The 7,500-nt window shown below is 63.5% G+C and overlaps 1 non-coding gene across 1 annotated transcript in view; it reads left to right on the top strand.

The window, feature by feature from the left end:
* The first annotated feature begins 7,134 nt into the window (after window positions 1-7,134).
* Window positions 7,135-7,500, top strand: part of LOC134074619 (18S ribosomal RNA) — a 1,855-nt gene continuing 1,489 nt past the window's right edge. Inside the window, exon 1 of the ribosomal RNA XR_009937840.1 lies at window positions 7,135-7,500. This exon is cut by the window's right edge and continues 1,489 nt beyond it. This is a non-coding gene — a ribosomal RNA (18S ribosomal RNA).

The following is a 7,500-nucleotide window of genomic DNA, read 5'->3' as shown; positions in this document are numbered from 1 at the left end:
AGGTGAGGAGTGCGGGAGGCCTGCAGGGGGGCTTCTGTGGGTCTCAGGGCTAGGTGAGGAGTGCGGGAGGCAAGCTGAAGCGCCAGAGCCTAAGTCCACACTTATTTATTTATTTCCTAGGTTCATCATGGGTGAGAAAAAAATAATTCTCTCCAGAGACAGAGTGCAGGCCCCAGGGAGAGGCAGGGGGCTTCTGTCGGTCTCAGGGCTAGGTGAGGAGTGCGGGAGGCTAGCAGGGGGCTTGGGTGGGTCTCTGGGCTAGGTGGGGAGTGCGGGAGGCCAGCTGAAGCGCCAGAGCCTAAGTCCACACTTATTTATTTATTTCCTAGGTTCATCATGGGTGAGAAAAAAATAATTCTCTCCAGAGACAGAGTGCAGGCCCCAGGGAGAGGCAGGGGGCTTCTGTCGGTCTCAGGGCTAGGTGAGGAGTGCGGGAGGCTAGCAGGGGGCTTGGGTGGGTCTCTGGGCTAGGTGGGGAGTGCGGGAGGCCAGCTGAAGCGCCAGAGCCTAAGTCCAGACTTATTTATTTATTTCCTAGGTTCATCATGGGTGAGAAAAAAATAATTCTCTCCAGAGACAGAGTGCAGGCCCCAGGGAGAGGCAGGGGGCTTCTGTCGGTCTCAGGGCTAGGTGGGGAGTGCGGGAGGCCTGCATGGGGCTTCGGTGGGTCTCAGGGTTAGGTGGGGAGTGCGGGAGGCAAGCTGAAGCGCCAGAGCCTAAGTCCACACTTATTTATTTATTTCCTTTTTTTTTAAAAGCCGAACAAACACACTTCCGTTGGTCCAATCACCATGAAATTCACATATGTTGTACATTGGGATGTCTCAAACACGCTGGTATTGGTTTGGAGTCGGTGGGGTGTTCACAGAGGGAGAAAATAGGTCCCGTATGTAAGAGGTTTCCCTCTTCCCACACAAAAACGGTAGGTGCTAGAGGGTCACAACCAAGTATTTATTAACCGTCTCGAGTCCCCCTACAAACGCTTCAAAGCTGGTGTCTCTGAGACACCCAGGAGAGAAACTGCATAGCAAAAACCTACCAAAAGTTGAATACCAAAACTTCGGAGGGGGATTGGCGGGGGTTAACAAGGAGCTAGGAAGCTGGAAATCGGCAGAGACCTACAACACATGCACCCCATGAACTGTGCAAAGTTTCATATCTCTAGCTTCATCTGAGCTCCTGTGGACCCCAAATTTCCCCTATTAATATAATCCGAACGTCCGTGTTTTTTAAAAAAGCCCAAAACACCCACTTCCGTTGGTCCAATCACCATGACATTCACATATGTTTTACATTGGGATGCCCCATACACGATGGACTTGGTTTGAAGTCGGTGGTATGTTCTCAGGGGGAGAAACACGGTCCCGTATGTACGGGGTTTGCCTCCACCCACGCAAAAACGGTAGGTGCTAGAGGGTCACAACCAAGTGCTTATTAACCGTCTTGAGTCCCCCTACACACACTCTAAAGCTGGTGTCTCTGAGACACCCAGGAGAGAAACTGCATAGGAAAAACCTACAAAAAGTTGAATACCGAAACTTCGGAGGGGGATCGGTGGGAGTTAACAAGGAGCTAGGAGATTGACAATTGACAGGGACCCTCAACACATGCACCCCATGACCTGTGCAAAGTTTCATATCTCTAGCTTCGTCTGAGCCCCTGTGGACCCCAAAGGAAGTAAAAGTCGTAACTGTGCTGGAGTGTGTGTGCAGGCCTGCTGGGGTTATGGTTAGGCACAGGGGTAGGGGAAATGTGCTGGAGTGTGTGTGCAGGCATTTGGCTACCTTAAGAGAGTCATAGTTACTCCCGCCGTTTGTGTGTGCAGGCCCGCTGGGGTTATGGTTAGGCACAGGGGTAGGGGAATGTGCTGGAGTGTGTGTGCAGGCCCGCTGGGGTTATGGTTAGGCTTAGGGGTAGGGGAATGTGCTGGAGTGTGTGTGCAGGCTCCCTGGGGTTATGGTTAGGCACAGGGGTAGGGGGAATGTGCTGGAGTGTGTGTGCAGGCCCGCTGGGGTTATGGTTAGGCTTAGGGGTAGGGGAAATGTGCTGGAGTGTGTGTGCAGGCCCGCTGGGGTTATGGTTAGGCTTAGGGGTAGGGGGAATGTGCTGGAGTGTGTGTGCAGGCCCGCTGGGGTTATGGTTAGGCACAGGGGTTAGGGGAATGTGCTGGAGTGTGTGTGCAGGCCCGCTGGGGTTATGGTTAGGCTTAGGGGTAGGGGAAATGTGCTGGAGTGTGCGTGCAGGCCCGCTGGGGTTATGGTTAGGCACAGGGGTAGGGGAATGTGCTGGAGTGTGTGTGCAGGCCCGCTGGGGTTATGGTTAGGCTTAGGGGTAGGGGGAATGTGCTGGAGTGTGTGTGCAGGCCCGCTGGGGTTATGGTTAGGCACAGGGGTTAGGGGAATGTGCTGGAGTGTGTGTGCAGGCCCGCTGGGGTTATGGTTAGGCTTAGGGGTAGGGGAAATGTGCTGGAGTGTGCGTGCAGGCCCGCTGGGGTTATGGTTAGGCACAGGGGTAGGGGAATGTGCTGGAGTGTGTGTGCAGGCTCCCTGGGGTTATGGTTAGGCACAGGGGTAGGGGGAATGTGCTGGAGTGTGTGTGCAGGCTCACTGGGGTTATGGTTAGGCACAGGGGTAGGTGGAATGTGCTGGAGTGTGTGTGCAGGCTCCCTGGGGTTATGGTTAGGCACAGGGGTAGGGGAAATGTGCTGGAGTGTGTGTGCAGGCTCCCTGGGGTTATGGTTAGGCACAGGGGTAGGGGAAATGTGCTGGAGTGTGTGTGCAGGCCCGCTGGGGTTATGGTTAGGCTTAGGGGTAGGGGAAATGTGCTGGAGTGTGTGTGCAGGCCCGCTGGGGTTATGGTTAGGCACAGGGGTAGGTGGAATGTGCTGGAGTGTGTGTGCAGGCCCGCTGGGGTTATGGTTAGGCACAGGGGTAGGTGGAATGTGCTGGAGTGTGTGTGCAGGCTCTCTGGGGTTATGGTTAGGCACAGGGGTAGGTGGAATGTGCTGGAGTGTGTGTGCAGGCTCCCTGGGGTTATGGTTAGGCACAGGGGTAGGGGAAATGTGCTGGAGTGTGTGTGCAGGCTCCCTGGGGTTATGGTTAGGCACAGGGGTAGGGGGAATGTGCTGGAGTGTGTGTGCAGGCCCGCTGGGGTTATGGTTAGGCACAGGGGTAGGGGGAATGTGCTGGAGTGTGTGTGCAGGCTCACTGGGCCCGCCATAGCCGGGGTGGCAAGCAGGGGTGTCCTGGGGTCTGCGGGGGGGTGCAGGGGCCCGCCATAGCCGGGGAGGAGAGAGGCAAGCAAGCAGGGGTGTGCGGGGGTGTGCAGGGGCCCGCCATAGCCGGGGCGGCGAGCAGGGGTGTGCGGGGGCCTGAGGGGGGGTGCAGGGGCCCGCCATAGCCGGGGCGGCGAGCAGGGGTGTGCGGGGGCCTGAGGGGGGGTGCAGGGGCCCGCCATAGCCGGGGCGGCGAGCAGGGGTGAGCGGGAGTCTGGGCGGGGGTGCTGGGGCCCGCCAGAGCAAGCGGGGGTCTGCGGGGGTCTGGGCGGGGGTGCAGGGGCCCGCCATAGCCGGGGCGGCGAGCAGGGGTGTGCGGGGGCCTGAGGGGGGGTGCAGGGGCCCGCCATAGCCGGGGCGGCGAGCAGGGGTGAGCGGGAGTCTGGGCGGGGGTGCTGGGGCCCGCCAGAGCAAGCGGGGGTCTGCGGGGGACTGGGCGGGGGTGCAGGGGCCCGCCATAGCCGGGGCGGCGAGCAGGGGTGAGCGGGAGTCTGGGCGGGGGTGCTGGGGCCCGCCATAGCAAGCGGGGGTCTGCGGGGGTCTGGGCGGGGGTGCAGGGGCCCGCCATAGCCGGGGCGGCGAGCAGGGGTGAGCGGGAGTCTGGGCGGGGGTGCTGGGGCCCGCCATACAAGCGGGGGTCTGCGGGGGTGAGCGGGAGTCTGGGCGGGGGTGCTGGGGCCCGCCATAGCAAGCGGGGGTCTGCGGGGGTGAGCGGGGGTCTGGGCGGAGGTGCTGGGGCCCGCCATACAAGCGGGGGTCTGCGGGGGTGAGCGGGGGTCTGGGCGGGGGTGCAGGGGCCCGCCATAGCAAGCGGGGGTCTGCGGGGGTGAGCGGGGGTCTGGGCGGAGGTGCTGGGGCCCGCCATACAAGCGGGGGTCTGCGGGGGTGAGCGGGGGTCTGGGCGGGGGTGCAGGGGCCCGCCATAGCAAGCGGGGGTCTGCGGGGGTGAGCGGGGGTCTGGGCGGAGGTGCTGGGGCCCGCCATACAAGCGGGGGTCTGCGGGGGTGAGCGGGGGTCTGGGCGGGGGTGCAGGGGCCCGCCATAGCCGGGGCGGCGAGCAGGGGTGAGCGGGAGTCTGGGCGGGGGTGCTGGGGCCCGCCATACAAGCGGGGGTCTGCGGGGGTGAGCGGGGGTCTGGGCGGGGGTGCTGGGGCCCGCCATAGCAAGCGGGGGTCTGCGGGGGTGAGCGGGAGTCTGGGCGGGGGTGCTGGGGCCCGCCATACAAGCGGGGGTCTGCGGGGGTGAGCGGGGGTCTGGGCGGGGGTGCTGGGGCCCGCCATAGCAAGCGGGGGTCTGCGGGGGTGAGCGGGAGTCTGGGCGGGGGTGCTGGGGCCCGCCATACAAGCGGGGGTCTGCGGGGGTGAGCGGGAGTCTGGGCGGGGGTGCTGGGGCCCGCCATACAAGCGGGGGTCTGCGGGGGTGAGCGGGAGTCTGGGCGGGGGTGCTGGGGCCCGCCATACAAGCGGGGGTCTGCGGGGGTGAGCGGGAGTCTGGGCGGGGGTGCTGGGGCCCGCCATACAAGCGGGGGTCTGCGGGGGTGAGCGGGAGTCTGGGCGGGGGTGCTGGGGCCCGCCATACAAGCGGGGGTCTGCGGGGGTGAGCGGGAGTCTGGGCGGGGGTGCTGGGGCCCGCCATACAAGCGGGGGTCTGCGGGGGTGAGCGGGGGTCTGGGCGGGGGTGCTGGGGCCCGCCATAGCAAGCGGGGGTCTGCGGGGGTGAGCGGGGGTCTGGGCGGAGGTGCTGGGGCCCGCCATACAAGCGGGGGTCTGCGGGGGTGAGCGGGAGTCTGGGCGGGGGTGCTGGGGCCCGCCATAGCAAGCGGGGGTCTGCGGGGGTGAGCGGGGGTCTGGGCGGAGGTGCTGGGGCCCGCCATACAAGCGGGGGTCTGCGGGGGTGAGCGGGAGTCTGGGCGGGGGTGCAGGGGCCCGCCATAGCAAGCGGGGGTCTGCGGGGGTGAGCGGGGGTCTGGGCGGAGGTGCTGGGGCCCGCCATACAAGCGGGGGTCTGCGGGGGTGAGCGGGGGTCTGGGCGGGGGTGCAGGGGCCCGCCATAGCAAGCGGGGGTCTGCGGGGGTGAGCGGGGGTCTGGGCGGAGGTGCTGGGGCCCGCCATACAAGCGGGGGTCTGCGGGGGTGAGCGGGGGTCTGGGCGGAGGTGCTGGGGCCCGCCATACAAGCGGGGGTCTGCGGGGGTGAGCGGGGGTCTGGGCGGAGGTGCTGGGGCCCGCCATACAAGCGGGGGTCTGCGGGGGTGAGCGGGGGTCTGGGCGGGGGTGCAGGGGCCCGCCATAGCAAGCGGGGGTCTGCGGGGGTGAGCGGGGGTCTGGGCGGAGGTGCTGGGGCCCGCCATACAAGCGGGGGTCTGCGGGAGCGCCCTCCTGTGGACAAAAAGGGTAAAATGGAGAGCGCTCTCCTGTGGACAAAAAGAGGTATTGAAAAGCTCAGGGGAATCGGTGGGTCTCTGGGCTAGGTGGGGAGTGCGGGAGGCCTTCCCGTGCTGTCCTCCCGCACTCCCCACCTAACCCCAGTCCCACCGAAGCCCCGTGCTGGCCTCCCGCGCTCCCCACCTAACCCGAGTCCCACCGAAGCCCCGTGCTGGCCTCCCGCGCTTCCCACCTAACCTGAGTCCCACCAAAGCCCCGTGCTGGCCTCCCGCGCTTCCCACCTAACCTGAGTCCCACCAAAGCCCCGTGCTGGCCTCCCGCGCTTCCCACCTAACCTGAGTCCCACCAAAGCCCCGTGCTGGCCTCCCGCGCTTCCCACCTAACCCGAGTCCCACCAAAGCCCCGTGCTGGCCTCCCGCGCTTCCCACCTAACCCGAGTCCCACCAAAGCCCCGTGCTGGCCTCCCGCGCTTCCCACCTAACCCGAGTCCCACCAAAGCCCCGTGCTGGCCTCCCGCACTCCCCACCCAACCCTGAGACCCACCAAAGCCCCGTGCTGGAGCGCAGGTTCATCATAGGCAAGGCAGGTTCATCATAGGAAGCCTAGGTACATCATAGGCAAGAAAAATTTTCGCTCCTGAGACTAAGTCCACAGGTTCATCATAGGAGAGAAGAAAAATTTTCGCTCCTGAGGCTAAGTCCACAGGTTCATCATAGGAGAGAAGAAAAATTTTCGCTCCTGAGACTAAGTCCACAGGTTCATCATAGGCAAGAGCAAAATTTTTCGCTCCTGAGCCTAAGTCCCCTATTATTTAATTATATAGCCTGGGCAAGTGGCGAGCTCCAGGATTTCAGACAGGGGAGCTTCGAGAAAAGCGTCCGACGGTTTCGGACACTTTCGAGCGAGGTCCCCTTGGCCTGGAGGGTACCTAACCCCCCCCCCCCTGGTGGGGTATCGGCACGTTAATGAGGGCGCGCAGAAAAAGAGGACTCAGAAAAATAACGGACCATTTCTGAGCTCCAGGGAAGCTTTCCAGCGCTTCGCCAAGCCCCGATGAGACCCTCTCTCTCTGTTTGTCTGTCTCCCTGGTCGATGGGAATACCGGACGCGCCTGGGGAGGCCCCCCGACAGGTCGGACCGCCCACCCGACGCTTCGGACCCCCCTCCCCGACCCAGCGCGTCGGCCTCCAGGCAGGGGCTCATGGGGCTCCACGGAGCCTCCGCTCCTTGCCGAAACGTTCAGAGCGAGACACAGCCGACCCGTCTGACTCAGGGGCCCGATACAGGAGGCCGTAGGCGGGCGGGCGGCCGGGCTCACACCCCGGCTGCTCCAACCCCCTCGGCAGCCTAGAAACACACTTTCTCAGTCCTCCTAGGTCCACACACACGGACGTGTGGTACCAGTTACCCCCCGACCGAGAGCAAACGCACGGGGGCAACCTCTTCGGAGGCCAACCCCACAAGCTGTACGAAGCAGCTACCTGGTTGATCCTGCCAGTAACATATGCTTGTCTCAAAGATTAAGCCATGCAGGTCTAAGTGCACACGGCCGGTACAGTGAAACTGCGAATGGCTCATTAAATCAGTTATGGTTCCTTTGATCGCTCCCACCCGTACTTGGATAACTGTGGCAATTCCAGAGCTAATACATGCAAACGAGCGCTGACTGGGCCCCTTCACGGGGGCCTGCGGATGCGTGCATTTATCAGATCCAAAAACCCATCCGGGGGCCTCGTGCCCCCGGTCCGCTTTGGTGACTCTAGATAACCTCGGGCCGATCGCGCGCCCTCGGCGGCGGCGACGTGTCTTTCGAATGTCTGCCCTATCAACTTTCGATGGTACTT

Source organism: Sardina pilchardus, unplaced genomic scaffold (assembly GCF_963854185.1).
Source record: "Sardina pilchardus unplaced genomic scaffold, fSarPil1.1 HAP1_SCAFFOLD_105, whole genome shotgun sequence".
NCBI classification, from domain to species: Eukaryota; Metazoa; Chordata; class Actinopteri; order Clupeiformes; family Clupeidae; genus Sardina; species Sardina pilchardus.
Note: the sequence above shows the minus strand (reverse complement) of the source record. Positions and strands in the feature narration are given on the sequence as shown.